Source organism: Cupressus sempervirens, chromosome 2 (assembly GCF_028749045.1).
Source record: "Cupressus sempervirens isolate cs-2001-9-10 chromosome 2, ASM2874904v1, whole genome shotgun sequence".
Taxonomy (NCBI): Eukaryota; Viridiplantae; Streptophyta; class Pinopsida; order Cupressales; family Cupressaceae; genus Cupressus; species Cupressus sempervirens.
The window spans coordinates 573171853-573186615 of record NC_143119.1 but is presented as its reverse complement, the minus strand read 5'-3'; the positions used below and the strand labels follow the sequence as shown (position 1 = coordinate 573186615).

At 32.0% G+C, this 14763-nt stretch overlaps 1 pseudogene; it reads left to right on the top strand.

The window, feature by feature from the left end:
* Window positions 1-14099, top strand: part of LOC149574731 (NADPH-dependent thioredoxin reductase 3 pseudogene) — a 38271-nt pseudogene extending 24172 nt beyond the window's left edge.
* Window positions 14100-14763: the final 664 nt, after the last annotated feature.

Here is a 14763-nt window from a genome sequence, read left to right as displayed (position 1 = left end):
GAAAATATCAAAATGGATATTGTTTCCCCTGAACTTACTAGGAAATCCAAGAAATTTATTAGTACTTTGAAAAGTGCATTCAGTGCAAATGAAGAAAAGAAATCGTTGATGATTATAGAAGTCAAAGGAGAAGATGCTAGCAAAGAAGAAGACAAGGGTAAAGAAATTATTTTTTGTGGATAAATAGAAAAAGAAAGGTAAGAAAAGACCTTTGGATATCCATGTATGTCTGAAGAATACAAGGTTAGGGACTCTAGCAACACAAATAATTTAACCACCATTGAAGAAGGGTAAGTGAGAATTACCAAGCCTACTCAACCACAAGTTAAGATATATAAAAAGAGAAAAGGAGGTACCTAAATCATCAATAAAACCTATTAATAATCTTGCACAAAGAAGAATAATATTAATTCTCAATGATGATGATGATGAAGGAAATGACAGTGAAGGAACCAAATCATATGAAGGAAGCTATTTTAGAATTACTGTAAGCAAGAGACCACAAACTGTTAATGAAATTATTGAGTCTATTAAAGAGAGTAAAGGTTTGTCAGCTTTCAAATGTTTCAAGTATGATAATATGAATTATGAGGAAAAAAAATAAGATAGAAGATGCCATAATAGTCATGATGACTAGAATTCAGTACACACCACTTGAAACTAGAGACTCAATACTAGAGGAGCCATATCAAAGATTTGATAATAGATGGAAGTATGTATTACAGATTGAGAAAAAAATGTGAGGAAGATATCTTGCAAAATTAATTCTTGAATTTATAAAGGAATAAATGGAAGAGAAATTAGACAAGCACAAAAATAGATTTATACAAAAAGGAGACCACTTTATGTTTTGACAAAACACCTTGATTGTGTGGATGAAGAATCTTAGTTGATCTAGAAAAAAATATTTAACGTTTAAGATTTAGAAGAAGTAATTCAAGTTAACAACACTGAGACTAATAAAAGCATTGAGCTTAACAACAAAGAGGAATATTATAATTGAATTTCACCAAAAGAATGGCTAGATTCTATACACAATATGGTAGAAGATATAATTAGGAGACATGAGAATGTCATTATTGAAGATTTGATAGAGAATGACCCAACCAAGAAGCTAAATAATGATGAAGATATTATAGTAGTAACTAAGCTAGATACCAAAGGTTTAACACTTATTGAGAAAGATCATGCACACATACCTAGCTTTGAACCTATAATTGAACAGACTAAATAATTTCCCAAGCTAGGAATACAAATTGTAAGTGATATACCCATTGGATCTCTACATATATTATGATGAAAACTATCCCATAGAAACTAAAGGACAACAAAGGGATTCATACACCAATCAAAAGACTCAAAAAACTCAAGAGGACAAGGGGAGAAACAAATATAACTATAGATACCAAACAAGAGAATGCAAATATTGATGTTGAACATGCTCAAACTAGAGGAGACTCCACATAGCATAATGTAGATGATTATGTGATAGGTGAAGAAGCGCTATCCCATAGACCTTTGAGTGAGGGAATTATTGGGCATGACCAACTTGTAATTACAAAGACGAATTTTTTTGAAGATTTGTCACTTTTGACCTATAGACCAAATTATGTATTCAATCCCATGGTTCTATATTCTACCAGCCTGGAACTACTAGAATTAAATAAAGAAGAGAAATAAAGTGAAGAAACAAAGGAATATGAGGTTGTTATTACTTTATCAAGAATGGCTCTAGCACCACTTGTATAACCCATGGTTGTCGCTACTATTGACCTAAAAATGAAGGAAAATCAATCAAAGAAAGAAGCCAAAATCAAATAAAGATATCTATAAGTAAAAGTTCTTGTGCAACAGAGTGTATCAACAAGCACTGGTGTTATAGATTTCAAGGAGAATAAGACAAAGAAGAAAAAGAAGAAGAGTGCACCAGCTACAAAATACAATATGTGATACTAGATGAAGTTATTGTTATACAAAACTAGGATCTGAATACTCTTGATGAAGATAGAAAGGTTATATATATTGAGCTATGTGAAAGAAAAATAGATCAAGCTAGATTAAGAAAATAACATAAGAAAAGAAATCACTACATGATGTGATGGACATAGTTCTAGATGTTGTACCAAATTTTGTATTTAATGAGAAGACACCAATTTTAGATCAACTTGTACAAATTGTGGACAAGATCAATGCACCTTAGATTGACACTCAAACAAATATTATAGAGTAAGAACAAAAGAAATTTCAAGGAAGAGTTTTGGAGAAAATTCCAAATGAAATTTCCATACAACAAGTAGCATTGTCTACACAGATTACCAAATTGGAGAATATTGTGAAGAATGTTTTAATATAATTTCAAAAATTATGTGATATTATCCTACTAACGAATGAAGTTAAATTTTTGTTTGCAAAAATTCTAGTGATGATAAAAAGGCAAGTAAAGATGAATTGAAAATAGATCCAAGTACATCATCACTGCATTATTCCCAGGTGATATTTCTCATAGGACCTCAACATGAATTATTACAAGATGAGAGTAATTTGAGAGATGAGATCAATGAAATACAATCATTTCTATTACCTCATCTTGAGGTTATGAAAGATCATATTAAAAGCTCCTATGATCTCATAGCTTCACTGAGCCTATCAATTGTTGATCACATGACAAATGTTGCAGCCAGATAGAAAAGAAGACTATTGAATTGATCAAGTTCAACTGGGACAATACACTAGAGATTATGTTGGAGAACCCCAAAGAGTTTCTTGATCACTTTGTATTGCATCCAAAGGAAGTATTTTCATGTTTAAAGTTTTTTTGACATCAATGTTAAAAAAGAAGAAAATTATATATTTCTTGTCTACATGTTTGTATGTATTATGTTTCATTACAAAGTTATAAAGAAATGATATAATATAATGCTACAAACAAAAGAATCTTGAAAAATATTTTGAAAAATAGGTTCTACCAAGGAAGTACATATAGAGGGGGAGTTTGTATATATTTCTATACATGATGTTTTTGCTGCTAATGTCAAAGGGAGAGAATGTTGCTCCCATTTATATAATAATGTTGCTAGTTAGTGCCAAAAAGAGTAAAGAAGTGAAGTTGTTAGTCGATGACTATAGTAACTGAGTCACCATATTGACTGAGAAATGAAGGAGGAGATGAAATATTTTTTTATAAATATACCCAATCTTAATACTTACTAGGTGTTTCTATATACATCAACAAGAATAAATCACTAAGCCAGATATAGATCACCAAGTAGATAGAGATATGACTGAGCGACAATAGAAAGATTAAAGCATCTACTGAGTGAAACATAGGACATCTAAATATTTGAATTGGCACATAAAACTATGTGTAATGATCTAAATAAGAAAGAAACATGATTATCAGTGATCAAGACAAAGATTAGAAAATATTTCTTGAAAAATGCGATTTGATTGTTGTATGATTTCAAGGTAGAAAAGACTAATAAAAAATTAGAAAGGGAAGTCTAGAACATGGTTTATTCTAGATCATTGATTTTTTTAATCATACATTCTAGAAAAATTTTGAACCCTAATTAGGTCAAAGATCAAAAAGGAAAAATAAAACTATAAAAAGACCTAAGAATCATTTAAAAGTTGTTGAAAAAGTAAGAAAGAAGGGGTACTATTACTACTATTATTGAGAAAAGTTTATGAAAAATGGATGAATTGAGTATATCACAAGTCAAAGATTTAAGAAATGAACCAAGGAATTGAATATTAGTTACAAGAGATAATAAAAATATGAGTAGAAGTGAGGTATGACCAAGAAAAATAATTTTTTATCATATAGATCATTTATTGCTACTTTCTTATCATTGTAGTAGTTCTAAATCCTTGAAGAAGGTAGAATTAATAGTCTTATGTAAAATCTCTTAACCAAGTACACAATTAGAATATTGTTGTAAAATAATTGAAGAAGATAGTGTAGACACCTAAATTTGATTAAACTATTTTAGTAATCCTATTTAGTTATCTAAAAAGGCATTATTAATTAAATTTCTATTTAATTAATCCTTTGTCATCCCCTAGTTGATTAATTTAATTAATCATCTATAGTCCTAATTGATAAATCAAATAATCTATTATTTATCAATTAATCCTTTTCTCCTATCTAATTCCAAAAATCCCCATTTATTAAATAAATCTATTTGATAAATGAAATCCTCAAATTCAAAAACCCCTAACCTATCTCTGATCCCCCATTTAGCCTAATCCACCACATCCACCCATACTAACCAAGCTTAGCCACTAACTCACCCACCCTCATTAATGCCATCCACTTGCACATCTCTAACATCCCTAATCTAATCCTAAACCCAAGCCTAATCCACCCCCTAATGTTGTCACATTCCTTAAACAAGTTTAAGACTTTCCTAATCCAAACCAAAGTCTCCCCTCAAAAAACCCAACCACTAAGTCATGAGTGCTCTTACAAAAAATAAAAGACTCTTACAAGCCCACTCATGACTCTTACATCCATCTTACACACTCTTCCCTCTTCCACACTCATTCCTCTTACATCCCTCTTACATACTCAACCCCACTCATCATGCCTTTAACCAACCCTTTACCCTACCCTCTCACACTCATCCTCCTTGTGACAAGTGTCACCTTCCCATTGGTGCTAAACAAGCACAATCCATGTGCTCTCCTTTGAGTGCATCCTAGCCCTCCTTAAGCCTTCATCCATCCTTGCATCTAAGCCCTCCATCCCTCTACCCCTTAGCCTATAAATTGAATCCCATCCCAAGACATTTCATCAACAATCTTTGAGCTAAAGTTACCATGCTATTTTGAGAACCAAAGCCATCAACCATACCCTTATAATGCCAAATTGAGAGCTCACAAAGCTACCAATTTGCCATTACCCATCTCCATTGAAGTAGCTTTTGAGCATCTTGAGCATACAGCCACAGCAAAAGGACACATCTACAGAATCAAGAAAGCATGGAGTGCTTTTTCTTGTGAGGTTTGCACTTCTTGTTTTCTTCCTTTGTCTAAGCATATATGTGAATTTAGTTTTTGGTTTGTGAATGTTTACTTTATTTGTTAATGTTCTTTGCATACTGATTCTGGTTCTACAGATAGATCCTAGAAGATTTGATTGTATACTCCTAATAGAGTAAGTCCCCACAAGTGAAAAAAAATTGTATCCCTAACAAGGCATCCTCTTACTATAGTAGTGATGGATTTGTGGGTACCATCCCCACTATAATTTTTCCTCTAACCAAGGGTATCTATGTGACCAAATATTTGTGTTATGTATTATAATTTTATGTTTATGATTTACATTGTTGATCAAAATTAGATTAGATAAAGCTATTTCCTTTATAGAGCATTGTGATTATTGTTATGAGCTTACCAAGATGTGAAAAAGATAAATAATCACTTAATATGTTAAAGGAAAAAAGTTTTTAAGAATACTAACTCACCCCCCTCTCAACATCCTACCTTTCCTAATATTCCAAAAACTACGAAATCTAAAGGTGCAACTAATTTTTCCTCTATATGACATTTTGATCATAAGTAAAATCAATTATTTGAACCTTTGTCTAAGGTGATGACTAAATTGATTCATGCTAGAATTATTAAACTTCCTCCTATTTTTCTATTGATACTAGTGAACCACTACTTAAATCCTCTCATTCAAATATCCTCTATCAATACCACTGTCAACTTGGTCATGATACTCAAATGTGATATGCTTTGAAGAATTCTATTATGGGCATTATTAACTCTATTTATACATCTATTGATGCTAAACTTAATAATATGAATAAATATATTGTGCTACTTATTCAAAATCTACAAATTTACATTGATCCTTTTCCTTCACTTATTGAATGTTATTAATTAACCTTCTTCTTCCTACCACCATATTGATTATGATAAAAAGATAAAAGAAGTGAAACATGTGGTTAATCATGTTGAGTTAGAATGTCAACCTCCAATTTTTCTCCACCCAAGCATAAATATACACCTCTTATTAGCTTTAGTTAGTATGATATATTTAAGGCACCTAATGGTCCTCTTTACATCATTGCTAGAGTTACTCATATTCCTTCTTGTGGCACTTTGGTTGATCCCCTTTCTTCTATGAATGTTATTACTAAAAAACACCCTTTTTAATAAAGGCTTTCGTAGAATTACCTATGATACAAATCTTGTATGGATTCAAACTTATAGTGGTATTCTTTATTGTCCTCAAGGTTCTATTAGTTTACTTGTGCTATTTTAGGGAAAGTTATTTATACTACCTTTTTAAATATTCCTACTTCCTATTAGTTTCAAGTTAAGATTTTTATTCCATGGCTTTCTTCCATTCAAGTTGTAGCTTATCCTATTCATTAAATTCCTTAAATTTCCCCATGATGGAGAAATTTTCACCATTAATCATTCCCTTTACAAACTGTGGCATCCTAGAGATTATGTTGAGATTGGTAAGTTTTCAAATATTGCATCTTATTTACATGATTTGACAAGTACTAAGAACTTATTTCAATGCGGATAAAAAATTAAAATAGTATTTTAAAATTTGAAAGAATATCAACACATCCCAACTTATGGTATTGCTAGATTCACAATAATCGAGGATTAAAATTTCCACAAGTGATTATATTATTAGATCAATACAAATACAACAAATAAAATAAATTTGCTACCAATATAACACCTTTAGTGGTGCAATGAGAAAATATCCTACTTATGTCAAAGAGTTGTATACATTGGTTAAAAGTGTGAAGAAGAAGAAATACTATTGGATGGAAAAGTGACAACCATCCATATGGATCATCAACCATTGTAATATCTTCAATAAAAATCCAAGATACAAAAAATCACAACATATTTAGTTAATAGGAATATTGCAATAATTACTTTTTAAAATTAAGTATAATAATTAAAAAATAGCAGCTTACTTGAAACACTATTTCCAGTAGCCTTTGATGAATGAAACCATGTCTAGGTATTTAAAGGAACATATCATGCGTGCTACTAGTAACCCTCTTAACCAAAAGATAAGTTGGTATATGTCATTTTGCATACCTTCTTATCCATGGGAAAATGCATCTATGGGTTTTGTAGGTGGTCTACATATGTATAAAAAATGGAATGAATAATTTTATGTAGTAGTGGATAGATTTAGAAAAATGTGTATTTTGATGCCTTGTAAAAATGAATCACAAGAGGGAAGATTGCATGCATAATATTTCATAGTGGGTTTATCTTTGTTTTATAACATCAATTGTCTCTGATCAAAATTTATAATTTATTGGTAGTTTTTGGTCAAATTTGTGGAGGTTTAGTGAACACCAAGCTTTAAACAAGACTTATTTTCATCAATAATTTGATAAATAGATTGAAATGGTAAACACAAAAACAATAAATATACTCCAAGGATATTGTAGCAAGAATCATAAGCTTTGGAATGAAAATTTTCATGATGTTAACATACCTATATTTGTTCCATACACTCTTCTAGATAAAAGTTTCCTTTTGATACATTTTTTGGTTATTTGCATAGTATCCTTTAGAATTTCTTGGGAAATTTTTTGTAGAATATGGTTACAGTGGTTTAGAAAAATATGCATTGTTTATTCATAAGATCCAATTAGTTCACTAAGTTGTGATAGAACAATGGGACAATAACCAAGCCAATTATTAGGATAGTTATGAGAATCATGAGGTTGTTCATCATTTCCAAGATTTTGATCAAATTTGGTTGGACAACAATAGAGAACACCTTAAAGCTATAGGTAAAAGCCCAAACCAATAAGGTATAGTCCATTTAAAATTTTTAAAAGGGTTGTTACTAATGGATTTTAGCTGAATTTACCTCCATTATCTAGATGTATTTAGTGGCGAATGCTTAAAAATCATAATTATATGAGCCTCCTATGATCATAGATCAAAATAAAAATATTTTAGTTTCAATTGTCGATGATTTTGGTCCTAAATGTCTTGATAAATTATAAGAAGATGTTATTCTTGATAGAAGGATTATAACTTCTCAAAGAGATTATGTAGAATAACTTTATGTAGGACTAAAAGGAACACATCAAAGTAAAACATGATAGTTGGAAACTAGAAGGATGGGGGCTTATACACTCAATTGTTAAATAGAATAAAACTTTTCATGGCCAAAGGTGTCTTAGTAAGGAGCACCGATCAAAGATAATCATCTACATTAATCTAAATTTATGGTGTCGAATATTGATAAAATACACTTAATGTTGTAGGGATCATCAATATTTTCCAACACATTTTTGAATTTACTCAAGAAAATTTCATATGTAAATGTCATGGCCTTTGGAAGTTGGATGCAAAACATAGGCATATTGACATGTTACACACTTACTTTTTGACATGCGTCATGATGAGAATGACACATTGCATGGTAAAAAATGATGTGTTGCATAGTTGTAGTTGACCTATGATATAATATAATGATTATATATGATAGTAACTAAAATTACCACATGGACAAATCTGAAGCTAACATACCAACTAAATAGAAGATGTCATATGGACCAATCAACAACCTCTACATAGAAAATTTAGGAACAACCACATGGATGAATTATGACATAACATGTTGATAAAATTGGTGAGTTAATTTATGGGCATAATGAGTGAGATTCAAACACACAACCTATCGAATGTCACTTTGTAACTTTACCATTTTGTTAAATGCTTTACTTGTGAAGGGATATAAATATAATAATATTTGAAAATAAGATGAGGATAAAGTATTTTAGTAAAAAAAAATTTGGTGAAATTTGATCCTGAGACCTAGCCCACATAATCCAAAATTTTAGCCAACATGTTGTTGGAAAGTACTATTGGAACAATTGTTATGTTATCATTGATATCAAACCTTATTGGTAAGATAATTTTTATCTAAGTAGAGTGTTGTATCAAGATGATTAATGGAGAGGATTTGAAAAGAAGATATAACAAAAATACCTAGAGGAAAGGTTGAGTTATGAAAAATTACAGCGGGCACTTGATCAACTAGAATTTGACAAGATAATATGATTGTTTAATCATAATTCAACTGGAGAAGATAGTTGTATTGAATCCTAGAAGAAGTAATCAATAGAAGACCAAATGCATATATAAGATTGATTGAGAAAAAGAGAAGAAGATTAAGGAACTAGAATTTTATACTGAGTGATGCTAAAGTTAACCGAGTGACGGTATAAGCCAAGAAAAATAAAGTGTTGACTGAGCATCAATATTGACTAGGTATTAGGGAGTATGTTGAATAGAAAATTTAGTATCAACCAATTAATTCAATGAAGACCAAGTGTTAGAACCCAGTGTTGGCTGAGTGACAACATTTTTTAGTTTGTAAGGAAATATTGATTTCTAGTAGACACAATTGAATTCTTGGGATATGGAAAACATGTTGAAGATAAGGATAGATGACCTAGAGACTCTAACTCAAGGGAAATCATGCTTGAGTGTTTGCATGCATGAATTGAAAGAGAAGTTTGGAGAAGTTTCTAGAAGAAAAAAGGGTAGACAAAATGATGGAAGGATTTGATAAATCAGAACAAACTCAAAGATCTATGGTGATGTTTAAGAAAAAACAATTAGAACTACCTATTTAAGGAGGCATAAGGTTGACCTAACAAGGTTAACAAGATAGATGTTGTGTTGATGCTATTAACTAGCAAAATTAAGTAGGAGGCTGAGAATATTTATGAAGGGTTGAAGTGTGATCGCTTGAAGGAGTGCCAAGAAGATCTGAGACATAGATGATAATAGAGGTTAGTCAGTGGATCAACATATGAGCTAAATTGTGATTTGTATTTGCAAAGTCAACGATATTTATCAGATCAACTTGTTGTTACTTTCTATACATTATATCAGTTTGAAATCCTTTAATCAAGGTTGACCTAAGAGTTAATTGTAAATTGTTTGATCAAGGTAACATTCTAATGGAGTATATTAAATCCATCTAACAAGGCCACTCTTAATAGGGAGATTAAATCCTTTAACAAGGTCACATTTAATAGTGTATTTTGTAGCCTTTAATAGGGTTGGCTCCTAATAGAGCTCACTTCATAAGAGTGAAAAATTAGTACATAATACTAGTGATTTTTCCCAAATTAGGTTTCCATGTTAAATCATGCTATCATACTTATGTGGATGTTATTTAAGATGTTTACTATTAATGTTTTACATTCTACAAGTTTGTTACTATTAGGATAGTGGATTGCAAATTTATGTTGTTGATTATTTTCTATAAAGTCTAAGCTACTAAATCTTTAGATCTAAAGTATTTGAAGGGATTAAAAGCTCAATTGGTACATTTAGAATTGAGGATAACTGATTCACCCCACTCTTTGTTATTATAAATCATTCTAACACATGCCTCACATGTGGACATTAGCATTAAAGAGGGAAAACTATATTTAAAAAGTGACAAGTGTTGGAAATATTTGTAAACAAAGGCTACTTATACATGGATTTGAAACCAAAACATTTTGGGAATACAGATATGAACATGCTTGAACAAGAGTGAAAATGTATTTATATTAAATCTTCTTGTATAATTTTTTTTAATGTAACAATAAGATTTGAAGCTATAACCTTACCTATATAAGGATTGAATGTTACCATTGAAAAACAAGAAATACCTATCTGTTGGGACTCAAAATTGAAGCCCCAATTTTGAGTACCATTGAAAAATTAGACCCTATGAGCGCTTTTAAATGCATATGTACCTGACTATCCTTTTGAGGCCCATGAGGTTTTTAATGTTTCTAAAACCATGCATTTAGTACATCTATGCATTTCATGAAGATAAATTTTCATTCCAAGCCATTTCATAAAGTCCCATTTTGAGCATTTGCCAATTCTGCATTTTCACCTAAGTGCCAAACAACAAAAGAAGGCCATGTTTGCACGTGAATATCTCGCACCCAATAATATTTCATGACTTTCCACTTTGTTAATTTTTAGTTTCCATACAAGAGAGCCTAAGTTTTATTTTTTGAGTTGTTTTGAATCAATTTGACTACATTTTGAATCCCTCAAAGTTGGTCATTTATTGATGTCATGTTGATGCAATTTGTTCTGAATTTTGGGAAGCCTTGTTTGATTTGTTATAATTTTGACCCAATTGACCAAAATGAGAAAATTCCTTTTGCATTTTATTTTATAGGTTAGAGAAAAATTATGTTTAAATTTTAAGCCTTTGACGAATCCATTTGATCAATTTTCAAATGCAATTCCAAATGTAATTTCTAACTTTTTACTAGTTGCAAAAGGAGAAGATTTATCAGTACCCCTATTTGTGATGTTATATCTCAAAATACATAATAGGTGAGATCAAATGGATCATAGCATTTTTTTCTACTCTAAAAATACTTCAAGTGTACCAATTTTCAAGTTTTGACGAATCTGTCTGCACACTTTCCTAGGTCAATTCCGTTTGCAAAAAATGTTTTTTTGTCATTGTTTCAATTTGCAAAATTCTAAGTAGCTCACTTTGACCATTCTCCATTTGCATCCTATTATTTTTAATGAGCCCAAATCATTGATTCATATTTTCCTCATGACAGGAAATAAATGCCCTAGTTTCCATTTCCCCAAGTGTTAGTTTGCCCAACTTTCAAAGCCAATTCCAAACACAATTTATAGTTTTCTAACATGTTTTCTTGCAGGTAGTTCTGAGAAGGTAACTTTGATAGTCAATATCTTTTGATTAAGAATTCCTCATGAGATTAGATTCATCAGGGTAAGAATATGCAAAATAGAGAATCAGTGTGTCAGATTCCAGAGCCCAATCAGGTGTTCTAGTCAATTTTCAAGGCTAATCAAAGGACCTCCTAATGAAAAATTGACAGTTTGCAAAAAGATGTAAAATGAGCTTCAAATTCACTTTCAGTGGTTGAATTTGTTTCAAATTAGTGCCAGAGGGTGAATGAGTCAATTTTGCAGTTCAGCTGTTTGAAAATGAAATTTTTTTTAGCCAGACCCACTTCGGGGGCTCAACTAATTTGCATCAAAATGATTAGAATTGTAGGTTTTGAAGGTTTTCAAAGTATTATAATTGGTTATAATCATATAATTACTTCAAAGTGTATAAGAATTTTAAACTTCAATCTTTTACTACCATGAAGGAGCAAAACTTTTGATAGGAGAGGAAATTCTAATAACTTTTGCAAATTCTTAAATTGAAAAGTTCATAGTCAAGTGGTGGATGGATAGTTTGACAATTTTGGAGAGATTTTCTAGTTGATTCCATTGATAATGTTCCATTTGAAGAACTCTCTTTTCATAAAGGCTAATGAGGACAAGGAGAAGGCAATGGATCTTGGGGGGTAGTTTGCAAAGTACAGAGGAAGCAAAGATTAATTATCATGATATTAAAATCGTGGATCATTATTATTATATAAATATTAAGTGGATGCCTTTATTACAACTAGTAGAAATGCATTTATTCATGGGGAAATTCCTTGGCAAAAATGCCTATGACCAGGTAGCTATTAAGTATAATTGAAAAGAGGCAATTAAAATTTTTGATCCCAGCATTTACATCAATGAATTTCTTGTAGAACCTATTAAAAGGAAGATTGGAATTGAAAATTATTCAGCAGTTGGTCACTCTTTCCATTATTCAAAACCTTATCAAGATTCTCACTCCAAAATGGAACAGGTCATCCTTCTTCAGATTGGATGTACAATTCAACTACTGTGGCAAAACATTCAGACACTAAACCATTGTCTACGACTGGAAATTCTCATATGCCCATTTTTGGAGGAGAAAAGACAAGTGAGTAATTCTTGTGTTTTAACTTAAATTAATTGATCGAATGAGTGACACACTCAGCCTTTGAAGCACAAGGACATTCACTGCTTAATCTCTACCACATAGCAATTGATTTTTTGTTAAGAGAAGCCCACGACATGGGGACTAGAAGGAACAAATTAGTAAAGAGTAGAAAAAAGGATAATGCAATAGAGTTGATGCACATTAGTAGGGAGAGGGACCTACTATCAAAAATTAACTCAAAACCACATGCTCTTGCATGGATGTGTGGCCACATGACAGAGAGGAAAAGGAAAATTAGAGCCATGAAAAGAAGAAATTGTAGGAGAAAAGGCATCCATCAGCAAAAGCCACAACACAAAGGAAATCAAAGTAGTACCAAGGAAGTTAGCACGTGAACAAAGGAAGGTGCCCTATTTCTAAAGCACATGGTAGGGGATATTCAAAGGAAGCCATCTGAAAAGGCCAAGAGCTTGCAGTTGTTATTGGTGGTGATATAGCTACAAAGGAAGCTATATACCTCACCAAGTATGCTCATCATGTGCATTTGTTGGTTAGAAAAGATAAATTGAGGGCTCGAAAGAAATGTAGGATAGGTTGGTTATGACAAATGTTTCACAAAATTTTCAACAATCCAAATGTAACTATTCACTTCAATAAGGAAATTGTTGACATCATAGGCAATGAGAAAGGCCAGATATCTAGTCTCTTACTAAAAAGTACAAATACAAGTGAACATATGACACTAGATGTTAGAGGACTATTTTATGGGATTGGCCACACCCCCAACAACCAATTAATACAAGGGAAAGTTGAATTGGATGCTTATGGTTATTTGGTTGTGAAATGTGGAGTGAACACTTCTATAGAAGGTGTCTTTGTAGCTAGTGATTTACAAGATCCTGAATGGAGATAGGTAGTAATAGTAGCTAAATCAGGCCATATGGAAGCTCTGTCTACTAAATGTTATCTTGTGAAGAATAATCTTCTTGTTTAATTCCATCAGCCTAAGACTAAAGAGTCAAAGAAAGATATCATAGAAAGGGATGTACAAATGAGTTTTTATATCATATTAACCAAGCACAAGGGTCAGTATGCTCTCTGTAAACTATATCATGAAAGCCCATGCTTGATATGTGTGTTTTACACTTATATAACATGTAGGCCTTGTCAAAGTCTCAAGCCCATTATCAACAAGGTCATTGATGAATTGGACAAGGATGATCACTTTGTTGAGATTGACATAGAAGAAGATCCATAAATTGCACAGCATTGCTAGACCAGAGTGTGGAACTCCATGAGTGGATTTTGAGAAAGGGATTTGAATATGATGTTTTCATGGCTCTAGCCCTCATCGACAGGTATGCAAAGTGTGGAAACATATAGAAGGCATGGATTACATAGAGCCAAGTTGTGTGGAAAGCCTTTAAAGGTTTTTATACCACATACATAATGTGGTGAAGTTTTATGCTTTTTAAATACAATCCCACTCATAATGCATCCTGTATAAGGACATTGGGATTTTTGAAAGCCAACGCTTGCAGGTGGGGCCCAAAATGAGTAAGTGCCAGCTGGTAGGTTGCCTGAGGTAATTTTGGACAAATATGCAAATCAAGAAGATGATGTAGAGTTGGAAGCACCAGATCATGACATGTGGATGATCCTGTGCTAGGCACTATGTCACCAAGTGAAGATGCACACTAGATAACCATGGTGATATCGCAACCAACGAGGTGGTGATGACATGTCTGGCTAGGTGGTAGTGATTTGGCACTAATGTGGTGTTGGTGGGCAGAGGTGTATGCTAGAAAAGTTCACCAGAATCTATTGGTCGACATGTCACCACCAAAAAACATTAGGATTTTTTGGTAGTGACATCGCGACTTGTTGAAAAATCCAAAAAATTAGTGAGTATGGTGTGGGGCCTACCTGAGTTTGTTAAC